This window comes from Canis lupus, chromosome 17 (genome assembly GCF_003254725.2).
Source record: "Canis lupus dingo isolate Sandy chromosome 17, ASM325472v2, whole genome shotgun sequence".
Classification (NCBI taxonomy): Eukaryota; Metazoa; Chordata; class Mammalia; order Carnivora; family Canidae; genus Canis; species Canis lupus.
In genome coordinates, this window is record NC_064259.1 from 35216620 (window position 1) to 35240767 (window position 24148).

The following is a 24148-nucleotide window of genomic DNA, read 5'->3' on the forward strand; positions in this document are numbered from 1 at the left end:
GGCGCGCCCGCCTCGCAGCCCGGCGGTGAGGGGGCGGGGGGGACGGATGGAAGAGGAACGTGCAGGTCGTCGTCTGTCGCAGTAGCCACCCCGCAGGTCCTGGGCTCTCCGATCAGTCCTCCCTTACTGGTCAACCCGCAGGATTGGGGTGAAGGTGGCAGAGAAGGCTCAACGGCGTGGAAACTACATGTCCCACAGTACTTCAGGAGTCCCACGCCACCACCGCCGGGGTTCTCGGTATTATGGCATCTATTTTCTGATGCCAGCGTTGCTGAACTCATCTTAAGGTACAATTTAAGCATCTTAAGTTCTTAAGTTAACTGCAAGGATAGCTTTCCTATGTGACCTTCCTGGGATACATGGTTTTGTCGCATATTCTCACTTGAAAGGACTGGTGTGTGTGTTTTTAAAGATTTTATTTATTTACTCATGAGAGACAGAGAGAGAGAGAGAGAGAGGGGGGGGGGGGGCATAGGGAGAAGCAGGATCCCTGCAGGGACCCTGATGCGGGACTGGATACCAGGACCCCGGGATCACGACCTGAGCCAGAGGCAGATGCTCAACCACTGAGCCACCGGTGCCCCTGAAAGGACAGTTTTTAATTCTTTGCCATTTGGGGTACCGCTGGTTCCATTTCACTTTAGTTTTGCACATTGTCACGTTGTCCATCCTGAGTTCTGTGGATGGTGATTTTGTTCAACAAGTATGTGAACAAATAATTATGATCTCCATTTTATATCTCCTCTCCCGGAGATTATAACAACATTTTCCCAGATGGTACTGAATCCTTTAAGTCCCAATTCCCAAACTTTGCACTACACCGAATAAAAATGATCGTGATGGGAGTTCACTTTTCAAATGATGAACTACACTAATATAAATGAATGCACTTCAGTAAACAAACAGGTTGATTCTATAGGCCCAACTACTATGCTACTTAATTTTGAATACTGTTTTTTCCAAATATACATAGAGAAACGTGACAACCAAGTGTCCACCTAACTGAATGTTCACATTGAATACACCATGTCACATCACCCAGACTGGGATACAGAACATTACCAGCACCCTAAATAATCTTCCCCTCCTAATCCCTACCCACCCCTTAGGCCAAAAGTAAACACTATCCTAACTTCTAACAACAATTTGTTTTGCTTCTTTTAAAACTGTACAATGAAATCATGCAGTATGTACTGGCTTCTTGGGCTTTTTTCACTCAACATGTTTGTAAGACATACCTCTATCGTTGTTGTAGTTCTAATTTGTTCAGTTGTCATTGCTCTCTGGTATTTCAGGGTGTGATATTCATTCCGCTGTTGCTGGACATGTGGATAGTTTCCAGTATAGGGCTGTTATAAACAGTGCTATTACTTACATCTATACCTAGTACAAACATGTACACAATGCTAGGCTACAGGGCATGTCTTATGTTCAGCTTTAGTAGATATTGCCTATTTTCCCAAAGTTGTACTAATTTACTCTGCCTATATGGGTTTTTGTTCTTCATATCCTTGACGATGCTTGGTATTATCTGTTTTGTAGTTCATGTCTATTTTGAATTAACTTGTCCATTATGACTCATGATACTTAAAAATTCACTTAACTAACCAGATGGTATTTTCATTAAAAAAAAATTTGTAATAGAGGCGCCTGGGTAGCTCAAGTCATGATCCCAGAGTCCTAAGATACAGCCCAGAGTCATGTCTGGGTCTCTGCTCAGCAGGGAGTCTGTTTCTCCCTCTCCCTCTGTCTCTCTCCTCCACTTGTGTGTGCACACGCGTGCGCTTTCTCTAATAAAAATTTTTTTAAAAGATTTGTAACAGGGCTCACTTGTGCAGCACATATGCTAACATATGCTAAAATTGGAATGATATAAAGATTAGCATGGTCCCTGCACAAGGGGGCCATGCAAATTCATGAAGTATTCAATATTTTTTTAAAAAACGTTTGTAACAACAAATGAGAAAGGACTGCTGTATCTTTAAATGGATTAATAAATCAGTACTTGTTATAAGAGGCAAGCAAAATCTATTTTATGAAATCCTTATTTATTTTAAATATACATCTATAAATATACATCTATAAATTAGACAAAATATTCTATATCTGACTTATAAGGATTTCCATATTTATATGAAAAATTGCAGGGTCATAAATATAGTATAATTCTATGTTGGTAAAAATAAAACCCCTACGTGTGTGTATATATATATATATATGAACAATGAGGAAGGATGCAAAAAAGCTTACTACTCTTCTTCACCTCAAGTGGAAAGATAATTTTAATTTTATACATTTTCCATATTCTGGTTATAACCATTTATTCCATTTGAGTCTTAGATCAGCATCATCAGCATCACCCAGAGCTTGTTAGGAATCCATATCCTCAGACCCCACCACAGAACTACAGAATCGGAACCTGTATTTTAATATTACCCCAGTGTTTCATGTGCACATTTAAGGCTAAGAAATACTATGGAAGTATTCAGTGTGCTATAAGGCATGAGATTATCCTCAGCTAACTGCCTTTTTTATTAATTTACATTTCTTTTGATTTGTAATGCTCAGCATAGTCATCTTAACAGTAGTCAGTTACTTCTTGTTAACCTTTGATGTCATTTTGAGAATCAAAGTGATGGGGCAAAGGCAAAAAAGAAAACTAAATTTCCTTACCACCTACAGCCCTTTGTCCTTGAAACAGGCAGTGACCTTCCTCTAGAAACTCAGCTACCTGGATGTTAATACTTTGCTGAGGGCAAAAAGCAATCTTAGCCTGACCCCCAGGATCCTTTGAGTCTACTCTAACATAGAAAAATTCCTTTGGAAACTTCCGTTATCTCTACCTGCTCCAAGATACAACTTGACAATCATCCGTTATCTCTACCTGCTCCAAGATACAAGTTGACAATCATCCCGTAAGCATGATCACTCATCTGAAGGGTCTCATGACTGAGTTTTTACTAAACAATAATAAATGATCTTTTCCTAACAAGAGCTAACCCCCTCAAGGTTGTGGAAACCTTGTTTCCAAAATTCCTTAGAGACTTAGGCTATCCCTGCCAACTTGAAATTATATAACCTCCGCTTTTCACAACCCCAGTGCAGCTCTTCTGGCCCACAGGTCCTCTCCCGATGCTTTAATAAAACCACTTTTTGCACTGAAGAAATCTCAAGATTTGACTGAGTAATCAAAAGGGAAGGACAGAGCAGAGGACCAAAGATTGAAGTTTAAGAAACTTGGAAAAGGAAGCAGTGATAAAAGTCTGGAAACACAGGGAAGTTTTAAATTATTAGGGAAGTGTGGGAAGAATTTCAGAGGAGAAACTGGCATCAAATACTCTGGAGGTGAAAATTAAGTATTCAGAAATGGCCATTAGATAACAATGGCTGGGGGGGGGGGGTATGCAGAGAGCAGACTGCAGCAGGTTAGTGGGCATAACAGAAGGAAGTAATAGTGGACCACTTTTTCTAATTAGCAAATGATGGTTTTAGTCAAGATCTGTGCATATTTGTAGAGGGAAAGCAGGGAGAGACTGTAGATGCTAGATAGAAATGGTGTAGTAGAGAATAGGCAAGGTCCTCGTGGGGAGGGGATATGGTAGGGGTAAGATGCAGAATTAAACTGAGGCCACAGAGGAGTCAGCCTTGGAAGAGACAATGTGCATCTTCTCTTCTGAGAAAGGAAAGCTAATGAGATAAAGCCTCAAAACCAGTGGTTTTCAACCTCTGCTGGGCATACAGTCACCTGCAGAGCTTTAAAAATCCCAATGCCCAGGCACATCCAAAACTACATAAAATCTGTGAGCAGAGCAGCCCCGGTGGCTCAGTGGTTTAGCGCCGCCTTCAGTCCAGGGCATGATCCTGGAGACCCAGGGACTCGATCCCACGTCAGGCTCCCTGCGTGGAGCCTGCTCCTCCCTCTGCCTGTGTCTCTGCCTCTCTCTCTCTGTGTCTCATGAATAAATAAAATCCTTAAAAAAAAAATCTGTGAGCAGTGGCATGCAGAGATCAGTATTTTTAAAACTCTCGATGATTATATATTGTGCAGCCTTGTTGAAAATCACTTCCCTCAACAAAGCCATTAAGAGGAAGGCCATTAGGTGCGAGTTCCCACCTAATGGCCTTTATCTTCTCATATAGTTGGTAAGCAAACTGCAGTCCAGATGGGATGAGCTCTAAGAACTAGCACTTTAGTTCCTGCATTCACAGAATGAAAACAGGAGTTAGAAGTAATGAAGCATAATGGCCCCACTGAAAAGGAAAAAATACTTAAAAACTTTGTGTGGAAACAACTTTCCTGAATTTTATGTTAATATGGAACTGCTGCTAAATGTGCTGAGACACAAAATTAATAAGAATGAGCAAGGACAGTGTTACAGAAAACACCTCTTGCAAATAAAAAATAACCAAGGACTTAGCCACCTACTCTTGATTTTTAGATAATAATTGGAATTTATCACTAAGTTCTAGTCAAGTGGGTTTTTCCCTTAATACATATTCTACAATGACATAAATGAAATTTTTGCCAGTAATCACTGGAGTATGTTGTCACTCTATGCTTGGGGCATATACAGCTTTGTATATTAACTAAGTTTACCTTAACCCAGTTATTTTTACACAGCGCCTTGCTTTCCTTAACAGGTTCACTAACAGCCAGAAGGATTCATAACGATCCCTAGGCCATCTGCTTTGCGGTTGTACCAAGGAACTGGCATAGAAAGAAGATACCTGCTCAAAAACACTAATAGATCAGTCTTGAGAATCCAGATCTTTTGATGCGGTAAACTTATTGGTAGGCAAGATACTCCTTTCCTTTTAATAAAAGATTCAAAGATGTTTAAAATTTTTTTTTATTTTGAAAATAAAATTGATTCATAAAGTGCAAAAGAAGTTAGAGGTGTCCAGTGCTCTATGTCCATCTTCGACAAACTGTTGGAAACAGAAAAGAGAAAAACCTTCAAATTATTCTATTGCGGAGTTAAGCTATGAACCATAAGCTATTATCCATAGTTACACTAAGAACAGATAATTAAATTTGCACAGCTGTGATGATAAAAGCTATCACTAGATGCAAGGTCCCTAACTTCCAGGCCGCCGAAACCAGGCTGTCAACAACGAAAGAATTCAGACTGGAGATCACAGAACATGAATGCGAAGATGTACACTGTCTACCAGGGATATCATCAAAAAGAATGATAAGGGGGTGGAGGGTGGCAGGAATACCTCCACCTTACTTGCTTTCCTTCTTTCCATTATTTTCCTTTTTGAAGTTTAATGTCAAGGTGCAACAGTGCTGCACGTGGTAAGACACTCCCGCTAAAGGCACGCACTGAACTAAACTGGGATACCAGTGCAAGTCCTGGGGAAAACAAAACCTCCTCTTTCTGGTGTCTTGGGGGGAAAGTTACCTCCTATGCGGCATCCACAGGCGCTCCCGCCCCCAACGTCTCCCCTTAGTCCCCGCACCGTTAGTACTGCTCACCGACTCTCCCAAACGAGCAAGGCGCTGCCGGCGGCGAGCGTGAGGCTCGCCCGGCTCCCGCCCGAGCCCCGCCGGAGCCCCAGCGTGGACGAGGCGAGGCGGGCGCGCGGGGGCCGACAGCGCGGGGTCTCAGGCCAGGTCCAGCTTCTTCTGAGTCGTCGCCAGCTTGTCCTGCAGCCTCCGCTTCCTCCAGTCCAGGTAGCGCCTCCGCAGCCGGTTCGCCTGCCAGCCCACGAGCACCCCGGACGCGAAGGCCACCAGCACAGACAGCTGCAGCGTCCTCTCGGACACGTCCGCCATGGTAGCCGGCGGCGTGCAGCGCGACCTACGGCGCGGCGGCGGGGTCAAAAGGCGCCCCGCGTTCCCGGGCGGAGCGGAGCGGGGCGCGACGCGCATGCGCGCAGCTCGTCCCGCGGCGCGCCGGCTCCAAGCCCTGGGCTCGGGGCGGCTCACCTGCTGGGGGGGAGCCGCGGGCCTGATGTGATGAGCGTTCGGCGTTGGTCTCGCCTTGTTCGCCAGCTTTGATGGTGCGCCTTTCCGAGCTCCGTGTGAGCTCCGCGCCTCTTCGTGCTGTCTCAGCGGGAGAATGCGAGCCGCGTGTGTGACTCTCCATTTACTGGTAACCCAGTTAAAAATAAACAACAGGAAAAGTATTTTCCATGATATATCTTGTTCAGCCCAGTAGATACGGGATGTTATCATTTCAACACGTAATCAATATAAAAATGAGATTTTTTTTTTAATTCTCTCTCTTTTTTTTTTTTAAAATACCGAGTCTTTGAAATCTGGTGATTTTTATAACGACAGCATATCGCCCTGTGAACACTAATTTTCCGTGAAGATACTAGATTGGTAACTAGATTTCATAAAAGTCCGTTGAAGAATTAGATTCACATACCCAGGTTGTTCCAAAGACACATAAAGATCTCTCCAATAGCTGAGTCGAGTTTCAGTTTTAAATTTGAATTCATTCAGTTTTATTTTTTATATTTTTCAGGGTTTTATTGCAAACCAACGTTGGTGTATAAATTCATTAAAGTTTTAAAAGAAGTTCAAAATTCACTTCTTCATCACACTGGTTACATGTGGGGCCTGTGGATACAATAGTGGACAGCGAAGTCTAGAGGGCAGACCTAACACTGGGTCAGAATGGTTGGGTTGGTGAAAAATTCTAGTGATGGAAGTCATTATGGTGGACAGACCCTGACGTGGCCCCCAATGATTTCCACTTCCCAATGTTGATGATTTTGTGTAATTTCTCCTAATCAAGTGTGGGCTTCACCTGTCACCCACTTCTAACTAATAAAGGTGCTGGGATGTCCCTCCTGGAATTCCTTTATGGTTTTTGTTTTTGTTTTTGTTTTTTTAGTTTTTAGTTTTGTTTATTTGACAGAAAGAGAGAGAAAGCAAGCACAAGCAAGAGGAGGGGCAGAGGGAAAGGGAGAAGCAGGCTCTCTGTTGAGCTGGGATGCAGGGCTTGATCCAGGACTCTGGGAGCAGGCCCTGAGTTGAGGCAGATGCCTAACCGCCTGAGCCACTCAGGCGCCCCTCCTTTATGCTATATAACTTCTTTTCAACAGACTGATGACTCTCCTTGTGGGCTTGATGAAGTGAATGGACATGTTGAAGGAGCTCATGTAGTTAAGGACTGCAGCTGGCCTCTAGAAACAGCAGGATGCCTCCAGCCAATAGCTAGCAAAAAGCTGGAGCCTTCAGATCTACAGCCCAAGGAAATTAACTGTCTCCAACCTGAATAAACTTGGAAACAAGAATCTTCCTCAGTTCACCCTCCAAGTAAGATCACACACAACCTGGCTGATGCCTTGATTGTAGTCTTGTAAGAACCTAACAGAAGACCATGTGCCTGGACTCCTAACCCATAGAAAGTTGATATTATACATGTGCATTGTTTTAAGTCACTACATTTGTGGTAATTTGTTAACACAGCAATAGAAAACTGCTACAGTCAGGAAAGGAAAACCATCATATGGAGCCTGAACTCTTTTATTTGGGGCCTGACTGACCTCATCTTTCTATTGATATAAGCAAATGGATTTTCATACTTGAGGCAGAACACATCCTGGCAAAGAGATGATAAAGACAGTCTTGGGTCCAGTGTGAATTCACATCTGCTATGCTTTATGCTCATTTATTTGGCAAATATTTATTAAATGCTGCAGTAGGGGGGATCCCTAGGTGGCGCAGCGGTTTAGCGCCTGCCTTTGGCCCAGGGCGCGATCCTGGAGACCCGGGATCGATCCCACATCGGGCTCCCGGTGCATGGAGCCTGCTTCTCCCTCTGCCTGTGTCTCTGCCTCTCTCTCTCTCTCTCTCTCTCTCTCTCTCTCTGTGTGTGACTATCATAAATAATAAATAAAACATTTAAAAAAGTAAAAATAAAAATAAATGCTGCAGTAGGCATTGGGAATGTAAAAGTGAATATATATCTGCCCTCAGCTTGGTGCAGAGTGAAAGACGGAAAAACAATTATGACACATTCTGATGAATTGGAGTATTTAGTTGAGTCTGTAGCTTAAACTTAAAAAAAGAAGAATAAAAGCCTCAGAAACACTCTTTTTTTATAGTCCATCCAATCTATCAACCAAATCTTTTGGTTGTATTTTCAAAATATGACCAGAATTAAAGCACTTCTCACCTCTACTCACTTGACTGCTACCACTGATTCCAAGCTGCCATCATCTCCTACCTAAGTCACTGCAAACCGTTCAGGTTTCTGGGCTTCTGTGGATCATCTCACTCTTCTGCTCAAACCATGCAGTGGCCATGGCCCCAGCAGTGGTCTGCAGAGTTCTGCATGATGTGTTCCTCTCTATTCCTTACCTCTCTCAGCCATGTGCTCATTGTTTCTTATGCTTACCAGGCCTGCTGCTACCTGAGAACATTTGCATGTGCTGGGGTGCATGGGTGGCTCAGGAGGTTGGATGTCTGGCTCTTGATTTCAACTCAAGTCATGATCTCAGGGTCCTGGAATCAAGCCTCACATCGGGCTCCCTGCTCAGCTTGGAGTCTACTTAAGGATTCTCTCTGTCTCAAATAAATAAATAAATAAATCTTAAAAAAAAAATTGCATGTGGGGTCCCCCTGCCTGGCATACTCTTCTCCCAGGTGCCCATATAACTAACTTCCTTGCCCCTTTTAGGTTCTTGTCAACTGCCACCTTCTCAACAAGGCCTACATGACTATTTAAAAATCACAAATGAACCAACCCCCACTCTCTGGCACTCCTGATCTTTTCCCTGCTCTATTCTCCTCCACAGTATTTATAGCCTTCCACCTACTCTAAGATTTATAGTATTTATTACACTTATTGTTGATTGCTTGTCCCCTGCTACAATGTAAGTGACTCAAGGGCAGGGATTTTTGTTTCAATTGTATACTGGTGGATCCCAAGTGCCTGTAATTGAGACTGGCACATAACACACAGTAAAATTTGTGGTTGATGACAGCAAGGAGTGGTCAAGGAAGTCTTATGGGTATGTGGCTGAACTCAATCTTGAAAGCTAAGTAGGATGATCAGAAGAAATGAAATTTCCCTGGATCTCAGTTTTCTCATTTGTAAAATAAAGTTTAGTATGATTCAGTAGCTCTAAGACATTTTTATTATGTTTTATTTTATTCATTACTATTTTTTAAGTAGGCTCCACACCCAGCATGCAACCCGATCTGGAACTCGTTCCCAGACTCTGAGATATTGATCTGAGTTGATATCAGGAGTCAGACACTTAACTGACTGAGTTATCCAGGTGCCCCGACAAGATATTTCACATCTAGTTCTGGCAGCCGGAACTTGTCCATTAGGGTCATTGGTATTGCAAATTTGAAACTCGCTTGGAATTCTTACCTCATCCTTAGAGGCCTTTGGGCTAAAAATAAACCAGTGTACACTCTATCAAGCCTTGAATATGGGAAAAGCTTCGGTGAATAGAGCTTGCAGAGACCATAGAAATGCCCTTTTTTTTAGCAGGAGGAAATTCTGGCCAGGGGGAAGAGTATTGCTTCTGGGAAGGGGGCAGAGGTATAATCTTTTTTAAATATTTTATTTATTTATTATTTGACAGAGAGAGAGAGAGAGCGCACAAGCAGGCAGAGCAGCAGGCAGAGGGAGAAGGAGAGAAGCAGGCTCCCCACTGAGCAGAGAGTCAGATGCAGGAGCTCCATCCAGGACCTTGGGATCAAGACCTGAGCCAAAGGCAGACCTTACCAACTGAGCCACCCAGGTGCCCCAGGGGTGTAAGATTTTAAATCCCTCTTAAAGTCAGTGTGTCCCTGGCTTGAGACTGTACTTTTGCATACAGTGCATTATCTTAATGGGACATTTAGTAGTTGTAGTTGATAATGGTCAACCAGCTTTGAGGTGATGATTAAATTTGGATTAACAGGCTGAATAGTCAAGTGTAATGAGTTAATTGATTATGAGCGTCTTCTGAATGATACATTAACTGCCATTGTTGTGTTTGCCATTTGAAGGACTTGCTGAGGGGAAGATTTTGCCATTTACAGTATTAGACCTTATTGCTTATGAATTCATTTAAAGTGTATAAATGGAACTCTCCTCTGCAACTTCAGGACCTGAAGCAATAAAGCAGTCATTTTATACTCTAAAGCCTTCAGAAAAGGTAAAGCTTTGCCGTCATTAACGTGGAGCATTCATTCCCTTAGGTCCTTGAATTCTGGCCCAGAACTCTGGCTGGGTCTGTTCCCCTCAGCCACAAGCTCACAGCCCTGTGTCCCAGGAGTTTTTAACTGCCAGACCCTTTGTTTTCCGTTCTCTTCCCCTGAGTTTTTGGAAGTGGGAAGAAAAATTCTTGTGTGGTTGTGCTGAACTTACTCACCTGCCTCCACCAGCACACACTCTAAGAGGCAAGCAAAATAAACGTGCCTGGTTGTATGACTTCCAAGTAAGAATCATTTCCTCCCTGGTACATAGGCAAGAATGGAAGTGATACCATGGGGAAAGGTGAGCCTTGACCCTTCTCTTTGGTAGAAGCTGTAATGTACTTCTGCAAGTCTGCCTCTCCAGTCTGTAGTTCTGGAGACATGCACAGAAGAATGGCCTCCCAAAATTCTTTCAGAAAAAAATGGGAAAATCCTAATAACACACCAACCTGTCTCCTCCTAATTCTGAGGTAAGTGGTTATCTATAATTGACTCATTGTTCCAATAAGTATTTTCTGAGTGAGTATTATGTTTGCGATGTTTACAGCTACGTATTCCATGCTGAGCCAATCTCAAAGATCTCCTGTCTAGGAGAGAGAATGACAATCAAATCCTCACACAAATAAATATAGTATTACAAACACTGATGAGTGCTTAGATGAAAAAGTACAGTGTACCATGTTTGAGGGAATACAGTGGAGCCTAACTATGGTTGAGAGGATGGGAGTTATCAAGAAAGGCCTCCTATGGACCTTGCGTTTAGGACCTAAAGTGAGACACAGAAGTAGGAATGGAAGGGAGAGGCCTTCTCTTGCATTTGTGAAGGTTGTGAGACTGCAAAAAGCTGGCTCCATGAGAACCTCAGTGGCAGGAGTAGAGGAGAGAGAGGAAAAGTAGATAGGCCTTGCAAACCATCTCAAGGGCTTTGGATTTTATTTAGAGTAAAGTAGGTAGCCATTTTTGTAAGCAGGGGAATTACTTGGTTCTCTTTACATATTAATAAAAATTAATCTGACTTGTTGGAGAATGGACTGGAAGGTGCTGTGGGAGGAAGCAGGGAAATAGGTCAGGAAACTACTCCACCAGTAGCTCCACCAGTAGCTACTCCAGCCAAGCTCTGTTTGCTTTTGCCTTCCCCTAACTGTGCCCTCAAAAACCCTCAAAATTCTCTCCAGGTGATCTATAGAGCAAGAATAGGACTTATCTCATGTTCCCTTTCTTTCAGGGTTCTCAGTCCTGTTCTTTCTGTTGTACCATGTCAGAAGTTGGTTGTTTGATGTCTTTTATCCACTTTTTAATTGTTTACAGCAGGAAGGCAGTTCCTATAGCTGTTAATCTTTCACGGGTGGTGTGAATATTGTTCTATGTTTTGTGTATTTGGGTATGTTTATTTGGTAAATGTCTGGCTTTCCATAGTAGACTATTGGTGGGGACCATTTTTGTTTCTGTTTACCATTGTTTCTTCATAATATGTGCACAATCTACACTTGTTGAATGAAATAATTATTTTTAGATAAAAAATAAACACTTATTTATAATAAAAATTGCAAGTCATAACTTAAATTGACAGATATCATCAACAACACGAAATCCAGACAAATAAAAAGTTACAATTATAATTAAGAAAGAGGGCACTTGTTACTTTCTAAAACAAAGATATTTGAAAAAAAATAAAATAAAATAAAACAAAGATATTTGGATTTATTGCTTTGTAAGCAAGTCAGGACTATACTTGTAAAGCATAATCTCTAACAGCAGTGCAGAATGTTGTTGGCCTTATACAGGGTCTTAGGACACACAAGAGTTCAGGGATTGGTGGATTTTCAAAAGTGGGAATGTTTAAGGATTTAAAAAAAAAAACTTAACTGTGAAAGCAAGTGATTTGTTAAGGTTTGGCTAACTTACAGAAATTTTCCCATTGAAAGGAGGCTCTTGCTAATTGGCTAGTTTTAAGAAGCATGATTACTAGGCAGCCTGGGTAGCTCAGTGGTTTGGTGCCACCTTCAGGCCAGGGCGTGATCCTGGAGACCCGGAATAGGGTCCCAAGTTGGGCTCCCTGCATGGAGCCTGCTTCTCCCTCTGCCTGTGTCTCTGCCTGTGTGTGTGTGTGTGTATGTGTGTGTCTCATGAATAAATAAATAAAATCTTTAAAAAAAGAAGTGTGATTACTGATATGAAGTTGTCATGGATTAATCAGGATGCATTTAAAACCAATTATAGTAGTTATTCATTGTTTTGGGCAGATCATTTTTTGTAGAGGGATAGAAATTTTTTTTCCTCAGTCCCTCTTTTTAATCTTCCATTCATTAGAATTTCAGGAAATACTCTAGGAACTAGGCAGAGTTCTCTCACTGATCCTTCCTGAAGATGAAGTTTCATTTCTAGAAGTCTGATTAACAATTGAGTATCAATCAACATGTTTTCATTTTGTTTGACTTTGATTGATGTACATTTGTGACTCCGGGCAACAGATGTTAAATGACTATGAGACAAACAAGAATAAATAAGAATATTATAAGATGGGACTGGAAGGCACATAGAAATCATGACCCAGTATATCCCAGATTTGAAGACAAATCCCACTAACTTCCTGAGTCTACATTGAGTAGCCGGGTTGCGTCTCCCCTTAAGTTTGGTTATGGATTGTTCTATCTTGCCTGTGGAACAAAATCTAGGTAGATATGGGGCATTAGCAATAGTGCAAACTCCAAGGTTATTCTTCTATCTACAACTAACCACTGTTGAGCTCCAAGGGCTGGACTCATTTATTATGTTGGTCAAAGTGAGGTTCCAGTTGTTGATGATCACCCAAAGTAGGGCAAATTTTATAGGCAGAATCATAATCATCAGGAGGCTATTTACAAAATACTATTTATACCTCCAGAAAAAAGTTGCTACTTTCAGAATATTACAACAAAGAACAGTATATGAGAAGGCAAAAGTGACAGTATTTCATAGTTAAGTAGCAGAAAAATGATAGATGATCTCAGTTAGAAGTAAGAACTGTGCTGCATGTGGTACCATCAGATTTAAAAGTTCCCGTACAAGATCTGAAGATGTGTCTACTAATTTAGCTAAAGCTGCATTTGCTCTAAGACAATTGGATATACCTTAAATACTATGTCAAAAGATGGGTTAATCATAGGCGATAGATCTCTGATATGTAGTGTGTGATAAGAGCTTTAGATCGTGACCTAACCTTTTCTTTCATGTACATACAAAAGGAAGCTTTATGACAGTCTGGGAGATACAGTTTAGGAGATTGTAGACAGATCTTGTTAGACCATAGGAAGCCTTTTCCATTGCTACTTTTTCCATTCCATCAAAGAGGTTCTAAAAGGTTTGGCTTAGTCAAATGGTGTCAAGTCCTTGCTATTTCAGAAAAATTTGGTACCCATTGTGCGTAATATCCAGTTAATCTCAGAATTCTTTTTTACTGTCTTCTAGTGGTTGGTTTTGGGTAATTTTGATAATTTGTAATCTCTCCTTAGATACTGTCTTTCCTTCAGCTGACTGTCTTTCCTTCAGCTGACATGTCTTTGTAATCTCTTAAATACTGTCTTTTCTTTAGCTGACATGTCTTCCTGTAGTGAGCAAATACTTATAGCAACTCTTAGAATCATCTACCTCAGGAGAACCTCAGAGGAAGTCATTTATATATACAATCAGAGTGGTCACCTATAGGAATAGCATATCCTTAGAGTCTTGGGTTGTTTTGTGTGTGTGTGTGTGTGTGTGTGTGTGTTTTAAGATTTTTTTTATTGACTTGAGAGAGAGAGCATGAGTGAGTGAGTGGGAGGGTAGGGTGAGAAGGGGCAGAGCCAAGCAGGGAGCCTGACACTGACACGGGGCTGGATCTTAGGACCCAGGGATCATGATCTAAGCTGAAGGCAGATGCTTAACCACCTGAGCCACCCAGGTGGCCCCCTTAAGAGTATTGGTTTAACCATGATGAGGCTTTAGTGAATTACTGGGTCCAAGTGAACCATTAATTTTCCCAGGTGAAAGCAAGTAATGTTGACTATTTTTATCTACTGGGACACTGAACAAAAGCAAGTATAAATGTATTACAGTGAGGAGAGGATGGTGTTTAGGTTAGGCATTACTAGGAGGTGAAGTATAACTATTTTTCTAATTACACACAGACCTCAAACAAATCTATTCTTGACCATAGGTATTTTAACAGTGAAACAGATGTATTACATGAAGTGGTACAAGGCAGAATTAGTTGGTTACTGTTATGCTAACCAGCAGCTGGTCTTAGGTTTAACTAGGCAATCATATTCAATGACTGTAATAAGTCCATGCTTGGCATTGGGTTCACCAAGAATAGACGTTGGGATATGGTGTTCTGACATGGCAGTCAGGTATGTTTCTTAAGCAGTAGTCTCATAGATGGCACAGAGCAGTCCACAGGGGTGCTTAAATGTGAGAGAATGAGATAATAGAGGTGGGAGTGAGAGCCAAGCTCATGTCCCAACTAGGTATTGTGACATCCTGCACATAGTTCTGCACATAGTCCTGCAGACAGAGCTTCCAGGGCCACAAATCCCAGTTACAAGTCCCCATACCCAGGGAGGCCCAGAGCCATGGCTTCCTACCAGGCATTAATACACCATTCATGGGTCCTTGTACTCCAGAGGCATTTTACCAATCAGGGCTCATTTTTAACATAGAGTGTAAACATTCCAGTTCTGTGAAGTTTCTAGGGGAAAGGGGCTAGATAGTTAATCCAATGTCAATTTTGCCTGTACAGAGGATTTCTGTTAACCTTTTCCTCATATGTACTATTGGCATAAGATCTTTCTCTGCTTCAACTTTTAGAAGATACTAACATAGAGCAGGATAAATTCCAGAAATAGATCCACCTAAATATGGTGAGTCGATTTTTTAAAAAGATTTTATTTATTTATTCATGAGAGACACAGAGAGAGAGGCAGAGACATAGGCAGAGGGAGAAGCAGGCTCCCTGCAGGGAGCCTGATGCAGGACTCGATCCCAGGATCCCAGGATCATGACCTGAGCCTAAGGCAGACACTCAACCACTGAGCCACCCGGGTGCCCCGAATTGATTTTTTTTTAAACATTTTATTTACTTATTTACTTATTTATTTATTTATTTATTTATTTATTTATTTGAGAGAGACAAAGAGAAAGCACAGCAGTGATGGAGGGCGGGGAGAAGTAGACTCCCTACTGAGCAGGGAGCCCAATGCGGGGGCTCCATCCCAGGACCCAGAGATCCTGACTTGAGCTGAAGGCAGATGCTTAACTGACTGAGCCACCCAGGTACCTCTGGTGAATTGATTTTTGACAAGGATGACAGTTCAGCAGGCATAGATTAGTCTTCAACATATGGTGTTAGATCATTGGACATCCATAAATAAAATATGAGTCTCGAACCTCACCTCATACTGTATATAAAGTTAATTCAAAATGTATCATAGGTCTAAATATAAAACATAAAGTTGTAGACTTTTAGAAGAAAACATAACAGAGAACCTTCATGAACTTGGGTTAGGCAAAGAATTCTTATTATGATATCGAAAGCACAATTATTAATTGAACTTGATCAAGATTACATAACTTTTCTCTGCCAAAGATACTATTAAAAAAATAAAAGGCAAGCCAAAGGCTGGGGAAAATATTTTAAAATCACATACCTAACAAAAACTATATGCAGAATATGTAATGAACTCTCAAAGCTCAACACTAGAAAACAAACAGCCATATAAAATTGGGAAATATTTAAACAGACACTTTACCAGAGAAGATATACAGAAGATAGGCACATGAAATAATGTGCAATGTTATTAGTCATTAGGGACATGCAAATTAAAACCGTGATGAGGGATCCCTGGGTGGCTCAGCAGTTCAGTGTCTGCCTTCAGCCCAGGGCATGATCCTGGAGACCCAGGATGGAGTCCCACGTCAGGCTCCCTGGGTGGAGCCTGCTTCTCCCTCTGCCTGTGTCTCTGCCTCTCTGTTTCTCTCTGTGTCTCTCATGAATAAATAAATAAACAAATCTTTAAAAAAAATAAAAATAAAACTGTGATGAGTAGCACTACACACCTATTAAAACAGCTAAAACATTTTTCAGATGACAGTTCCAAGCATGTTGATAGGCGTTCTGAGAAACTAAAACTCTTATACATTGCTAGTGGGAATGCACAATGGTATAGTGTCTGAGAACAGTTTACCAATCTTTTGTAATAGTTAAACATGCCTTGACCAGTTGACCAGTAATTCCATTCTTAGGCATTTTTCCTAGAGAAATGAAAATTTATATTGACCCCAAATCTGTACATTAATCTTTTGAGCACCTTTATTCATAGTAGCCAGAAATTGGAAAGACCACATGTTCTGTCATAGGTGAGTGGGTGAATAAATTATGGAACATCCATACAATGTACACCCAGCAGTAAAAAGGAATTACTCTTGATGCATCCAGCAACAGGGATGAATCTTTAAAGCATTTTGCTATGTGAAAGAAACCAGACTCAAAATCATATGATTCTATGTATAAGAGATTTTAGAAAAGGCAAAACTATAGATTGGAGAACAAATCCGTGGTAGCTGAGGGTTTGGGAACGAGAAGGACTTGACCACAAAGGAGTAGCACAAATGAGTTTTTTAGGGTCATGGAATTTTCTGTACTCAAATCTATATATGTGTTAAAACTTACAAAATTACAAACTTTTTAAAGTTAATTTTACGTTAACTTAAAAATTAAAAATAAAAGATAAACCTATTGATTTGAAACTATGTCCACATGAAATCTGCACACGAGTGTTTATAGCAGTTTTATTCATTACTGCCAAAATTTGAAAGCAACCGAGATGTTCTTTAATACATGAAAGGTTAAACAAGCTGTGCTCCATCCATACAATGGAATATTATTTAGCAATAAGAAGAAATGAGCTATCAGGCGATGAGAAGAGATGGATTAACCTTAAACTCATATTGCTAAGTGCAAGATGCTGCTCTATACAGCTGGCTGCATCCTGCCTGGTTCCAGTTACATAGCATTCTGGGGAAGACAAAACTATAGAGACAGTAAGAGATAAGTGGTTACCATGGGTTTGTGGGGAGGGAGAATTGTTGAGTAGGTAAAGCATAGCAGATTTTTTAGGGTGACAAAATGTTACATATGATACAATAATTATCATTATTACTATAATATTACAGTGACATTATGCATTTGTTAAAAATCCATAGAATTTTACAGCACAAGGTCTGAACTGTAATATATGCGGTATTTTTGAAATTTTTAATTGTGGCAAAATATATGTAACATTACATTTGCCATGTTAACCATTTTTAAGTGGCAGTGAGTACATTCAATGTTGTAGCCATTCCAACTCTATTCCAATATCCATTTCCAGATCTTTTTCATCATCCCAAACAAAAACTGTGTCCCCATTAAATAACTCTCTCTTCTCCCTTTTTTACAGCTCCTAGTACCCTTTATTATACTTTCTATTTCTATAAATTTATCTATTCCAGGTATCTCATATAAGTGGAATCATACAGTATTTGTCCTTTTGTGCCTGGCTTATTTCATTTAACATGTTTTAAAGGTTTTTCCATATTGTAGCATGTGTCAGAACTTAATTCCCTTTCACAACTAAATAATATTCTACAGTATAGGTAAATACTACATTTTCTTTGTTCATTCACTGACAGATGGGTTGGGTTGTTTTCACCTTTTGGCTTTTATGAATACTACTGTTATGAATGTTGGTATTCAAGTATATGTTTAAGTCCTACTTTCAGATCTTTTGGGTGTATATCTAGAATTGGAATTTTGGGATCATATGGTACTTCTGTGTTTAGCTTTTTGAGGAAATCCCACTGTGTTTTACACATAGGTTGCCCCATTTTACATTCCCACTAACAATGCACCAAGGTTCCAATTTCTCCATCTTTGCCAACACTTGTTATTTTCCTTTTTTTTTTTTTTTGGTAATAGTCATCCTAATGGGTGTGAGGTGCTATTCATTGTGGTTTTAATCGGCATTTCCCTGATTAATGTTGTTGAACATATTTGCATGTGCTTAATGGCCATTTGTATGTCTTCTTTGGACAAAAGTCTTTTAGAGTTTTTTGCCCATTTTTGTATCATGTTGTTTGCATTTTTTTGTTGTTGAATTTAGTTGCTCTTTATATATTTTGGATATTGATCCCTTATCAGATATACACTTTGCAAACATCTTCTCCCATTCTGTGAGTTGTCTTTTTACTATCTTAATAGCATCTTTGATGCACAAAAGTTTTACATTTTTTTTAAGTTTTACATTTTGATCAAGTCCAATTTACCTATATTTATTGTTGCCTGTGCTTTTGATGTCATATTCAAGAAATCTTTGCAAGTCCAATGTCATAAAGATATTCCCCTATGTTTTTGATGAATTTTGAGTTAATTTTTATATATGGTTTGAGATAAGAGTCAAACTTCATTCTTTTGCATGTGGATATCCAGTTGTCCCAGCATCATTTGTTGAAAAGACTGTCCCTCTCTCATTCACTCTTGCTGAAAATTGATTATATATGTGAGAGTCTATTTGTAGATTTTTTAAAAAGAGTTTATTTATTTATTTGAGGAAGAGCGAGAGATAACAGGGAGGGGGAGGGGCAGAGGGAGAAGCAGGCTCCCTGCTGAGCAAGGGGCTCAATGTGAGATTCAGTCCCAGGACTCCAGGATATGACTTGAGCGAAAGGCAGACGCTTAACTGACTGAGCCACCCAGGTGCCCCTATTTGTAGACTTTGTAGACTGTTCCTTTGATCTATCTGTCTGTCCTTATGCTAGTCCTACACTGTTTGATTACTGTAGGTTTGTTGTAATTTAAAAATCAGGAAATGTGACCATGCTGGGTGTGGAGCCTACTTAAAAAATCAGGAAATGTGAGTCCTCCAACTTTGTTCTATTTTTGATTTTGTTATGGATATTCTCCTGAATACAAACTGGTATATCATTGTGATTTTGATTTGTGTTTTCCTAATGATGAATGATGTTGAATATTTTCATGTGTTTATTGGCCGTTTTTTTATCTTCTTTGGAGAAAAGTCCTTTTCCCAGTTTAAAAACTTGGGTTCCTTTTTTGTTGTTGTTGATGAGTTGTAAGAGTTCTCTCTATATTTGGAATACTAGACCCTTATCAGATATAGGTTTTCCCCACTATCCAAAGGCAGAATATTCCTAAGAAATCTAAAATGGTGTAAAGTGAAGAAGCAGTTACTATTAATTTACAGTTGACCTTTGAGCAACATGGGGGTGAGGGGTGCCAACCTCCTGTGCAGTCAAAAATCCATATATAACTTTTGCCTCCCCAAAAGATAAGTAGTAATAGCCTGCTGTTAACTGGCAGCCTTACTGATAACATAAACAGTTAACACATATTTTGTTTGTTATATGTATTATATACTGTGTTCTTACAATAAAGTGAGCTAGAAATAAGAAAATATTATTAAGAAAATCGTAAGAGAAAATAAATTTCCAATACTATACTGTATTTGTCTCAAAAAAAAAATCTGCATATAAGTTGGGCCCACACAGTTCAAACCCATGTTGTTTAAGGGTCAACTTATATGGAAATATTTTTGAGTGTTCTGAGACCCCGAAAATAACCTCTTAGGCTTTTCGGATACCTTAGGACACATCTTGTTAATGGATGCACGAAATAAGTTGAGATAAAGCACATGTGTTCAAAGACAGAGTTCTTAAGTATGGCAGCTGGATGCTGAGATGCTGAGTGTAGCTCCTAGGAAAGGAGTGTGGTGGCGCCATTCTCGCTGCTCAGGGTACACGCTGCCTCTAGGGCTCAAAGCAAACCCAATGCTGAACAAATTGGCCAACAGACAGGAAAAAATGCTCAGCATCACTTGGCACCAGGGAAATACAAATTAAAATCACAGTGAGATACCACTTCATACCTGTCGCAATGGCTAAATTGAGTTTGTGGAGAAAGGAGAACGCTTTCTGGGTTGGTGGGGATGCAAGCTGGTGCAGCCACTCTGGAAAGTAGTATGGAGGTTCCTCAAAAAGTTGAAAACAGAGCTGCCGTTTGATCCAGCAATTGCACTACTGGGTATTTACCCCAAAGATAAAAATGTAATGATCTGAAGGGGCACTTGCACCCCAATGTTTTATTTTTTATTTTATTTTTTTAAAAGATTTTATTTGTTCATTCGTGAGAGACACGGGGGTGGGGGTGGGGAGAGAGGCAGACATAGGCAGAGTGAGAAGCAGGCTCCATGCAGGGAGCCCAACATGGGACTCGATTCTGGGTCTCCAGGATCACACCCAAGGCCGAAGGCGGCACTAAACCACCCGGGCTGCCCACACACCAATGTTTTAGTAGCAATGTCCACAATAACCAAATTATGGAAAGAGTCAAGATGTCCACCAACAGATGAATGGATAAAGAATTAGTGTGTATATATATATATATAATGGAATATTGCTCAACCCTAGAAAATGAAATCTTTGCCATTTGCGATGACGTGGGTGGAACTATAGGATATTATGCTAAGTGAAGTAAGTCAGTCAGAGAAAGACAATTATCATATATCTCACTCATGTGGAATTTAAGAAACAAAACAGAGGATCATAGGGGAAGAGAGGAAAAAACAAAACAAGATGAAATCAGGGAGAGAGACAAACCATAAGAGACTCTTAATCATAGGCAACAAACAGGGTCACTGGAGAGGAGGGGGCAGGGTAACTGGGTGATGGACATGAAGGAGGGCACATGATGTAATGAGCCCTGGTTGTTATATAAGACTAATGAATCACTGACCTCTATCTATGAAACCAGTAATACATTATATGTTAATTAATTAAATTTAAATAAATTTTCTTAAAAAGGAAAAATAACCCAATGCTGAATGCTGCTTTTGCTTTTCATCTTTTTCATAACAACGAAAATCCTCTTCAGTTTTCTTTTGGTTAGTGAAAACAGATACTAATGTAGGTCTTTCAATAAAGCTAAGTAAAACAAGCAAACAAAGAAACAAAAACAAAACACCTAAGTGGCTCAATGAGAACTTTCAAAAAGCAGAGGATACCTGTGTATGATTTTAGATACAGTATTTTCCTCATTCTGTGGGTTGCCTTTTCACTCACTGAATAATGTTCTTTCATGGACAAAAGCTTTTTTTTTTATTTTAATGAAATCTAATTTATCTATTCTTTTATTTATCTATTTTTTCTTTGGTTGTTTGTGCTTTTGGTGTCACATTGGAGAAGCCATTGCCAAATCCAAGGTCATAAAGATTTGCCTCTATGTTTTTCTTTTAAGAGCTTTATAGTTTTAGCTCTTTTTTTAAAAATTTTATTTATTTATTCATGAGAGACACAGGGAGAGAGAGAGGCAGAGACACAGGCAGAGGGAGAAGCAGGCTCCATGCAGGGAGCCTGACGTGGGACTCGATCCTAGGTCTCCAGGATCACGCCCTGTGCTGAGGGCAGGTGCTAAACCACTGAGCCACCCAGGCGTCCCCAGACCAGGGTTTTAAACAGCAGACCTCATTTTTGAACTCTTTCAGGGTTCAAAGAATACATAGCTAGGTCAGACTGCAGCTCTGGCAACAGCCCTTCTGCTTGAGGGAAATAAACAAGTGACCGTCTCTCCATCAGGGCATAGGTAAGATGCAAAGTGGGGCTCTGGGCCTCCTAAGGGAGGGGAGGAGGAAGCCTTGAGAAAAGTGTCATTTGGAAATAGCTTCACACTCCTCTTTTCTGTGGTTAATTGCAAGGTATTGATTGAAACCATTTCATACCACTTCTAAAAATTCTTACTCAACAAATACTTGTTGCGGGACACCTGGGTGGCTCAGCGGTTGAGTGTCTGCCTTCAGCTCAGGGCATAATCCCGGATCAGGGGATGGAGTTCCACATAGGGCTCCTTGTAGGAACCTGCTTCTCCCTCTGCCCATGTCTCTGCCTCTCTCTCTGTGTCTCTCATGAATAAATATATAAAATCTTTTTTAAAAAATACTTGTTGCAAACCTTCTATTTTTCAGGCACTGTTGCAGATGCTTGAGAAATATTTATGGACAAAATAGAGATTTCCACCTATATGGAGATGCAATTCTATCAGGCATAAACAGGCACTCAACAATAAACCTGAAAGATTAAAAATTATATGGTGCAGTAGAGGTGATAAGGGCAATGCCGGAAAGTAGAAGATCAGGAAAGGAGAGCAGCGGGAGAGCAGGAGTGGATTAAAGCATTGAGTAAGTGGGTCAGGGCCCATCTCCCTGAGGAAATGGGATCTGAACAAACACAAGGGTGGGGAGTTGGGCAGGTGGGTGCTGAGGGATTGGTTGGAGCTAAGGCCCTGCAGAATGTTTGAGAATCAGAAAGGAGGCCAATGAGGCTGGGGCAGAGTGAATAAGAGGAAGGAGAGGGAGATGGGGTCAAAGGCTAAGCAGGCTTATGGATGCACAGTCACATAGATGAGTTGAGAAGATTTGCCCTCTACTGTCAACTATGTTGTCTTTACCCACATATCCTGACTCTGGCATCTTGGTGTTTAAGACACTGCACCGGGGTACCTGGGTTGTTCAGTAGGTTGAGCCTGAGCCTTTGGCTCAGGTCATGATCCTGGGGTCCTGGGATGGAGTCCTGTATCGGGCTCCCTGCTCCGTGGGAAGTCTGCTTCTCCCTCTCCCTTTGCCCTTCCCCCTGTGCTCACATTTCTCTCTCTCTCTCTCTTTCTCTCTCTCTCTCTCTCCTTCAAATAAATAAATAAAATCTTTTAAAAAAAGTAAAACATTGTACCAAATCTCATAGGATTCTAGGAAATAATTGGCAAATACAATTAGGTAGAATCCTTTGGTTAAATATGGACTTACTTTTTCTCAGCTGAAACTACCTAATAGCTACTTTTTTTTTTTTTTAAGATTCTTTCTTTATTTATTTATTCATGAGAACCACACAGACGGAGGCAGAGACACAGACAGAGGGAGAAGCAAGCTCCTCGCAGGGAGCCCGACGTGGGACTCGATCCCCAGATCCGGGATCACGCCCTGAGCCGAAGGCAGATGCTCAACCACTGAGCCACCCAGGCGTCCCTGCAGCTACTTCTATACAGAGGAAAGCAGAGCCTTTGGGCTGGTACATCTGGGTTTATGATCCCAGTGCCGCCTCATCCAAGCTGTGTGACCTGGGACAGGTCAATTATCCTTTCTGGGCCTGTTTCCTTGGTTCCAAAGTGAGGATATGGGAATTAGTACCTGTTACAGGCTTCATTGTGCCCCTTCCCCATGACCAGATTCGATGTTGAAGTCCTAGCCCCCCAGCATTTCAGAATGTGACCCTATTTGGAGGTAGGATCTTTACAAAGATAAGTTAATGTGAGGTCATGCGTGAAGGCCCTAATCCAATAAGACTGCTGTCTTTAGATGAAGCAGAAATCTAGATACAGAAGCACACAGAAGAAAGACCATGTGGGAACACAGGGAGAAAGTGGCCATCTACAAGCCAAGGAGAGAGGCCTCAGATGAAACCAACCCTCCAACACCCTGATCTTGACTTCTAGTCTGAAGAACTGTGAGAAAGCAAATTTCTGTGGTGTAAGCCCCCCAGTCTGTGGTATTTTGTTATGGCAGCCCTAGCAAACTTACACAGTATCCCAGAGGTACTGTTATGGGGTGCGCTTTTTGGTAACTGGTGTCTAAAAGCTGTGCTTTCTAAATCCGTTTCATTCTTTCCCTGCAGAGGTACATTCTCCCCACCAGCAGAGAAGCTGCCAGGAACACACATTCTCAGGCATGGTTACCAGACTTTTAATTTTTTTTTCCATTACAAAATAGACAAAATCTTTCATTAAATAGACAAAATTGCCATTTAAGCTCCATCCCTCCATCTCTGTTGATTTTACTATATACAAACATATGAAAGTAAAATAGTTAAAAATGAAACCTTGTAGGAAAGTGTAAGAGGGAAAATCCATTTTAAAAGACCTGCCATAAGACAACCATT

General features: G+C 40.8%; 1 long non-coding RNA gene and 1 other non-coding gene across 6 annotated transcripts; both read left to right on the forward strand.

Moving 5' to 3' along the window:
• The first annotated feature begins 4 nt into the window (after positions 1 to 4).
• Positions 5 to 24017, forward strand: LOC112664423 (uncharacterized). Of its 5 annotated transcripts, XR_007402931.1 has the most exons (7): positions 7 to 287; positions 4642 to 6101; positions 7063 to 7276; positions 9971 to 10119; positions 10488 to 10629; positions 22186 to 22398; positions 23068 to 24017. It is a non-coding gene; the product is annotated as an uncharacterized LOC112664423 (long non-coding RNA). The 5 variants fall into 5 exon arrangements; XR_003139704.3 differs by having other exon boundaries at positions 5 to 287; positions 9971 to 10629; XR_004806011.2 differs by lacking the exon at positions 10488 to 10629 and having other exon boundaries at positions 8 to 287.
• Positions 1833 to 1936, forward strand: LOC112665180 (U6 spliceosomal RNA). Its single transcript, XR_003140270.1, has one exon. It is a non-coding gene; the product is annotated as a U6 spliceosomal RNA (small nuclear RNA).
• Positions 24018 to 24148: the final 131 nt, after the last annotated feature.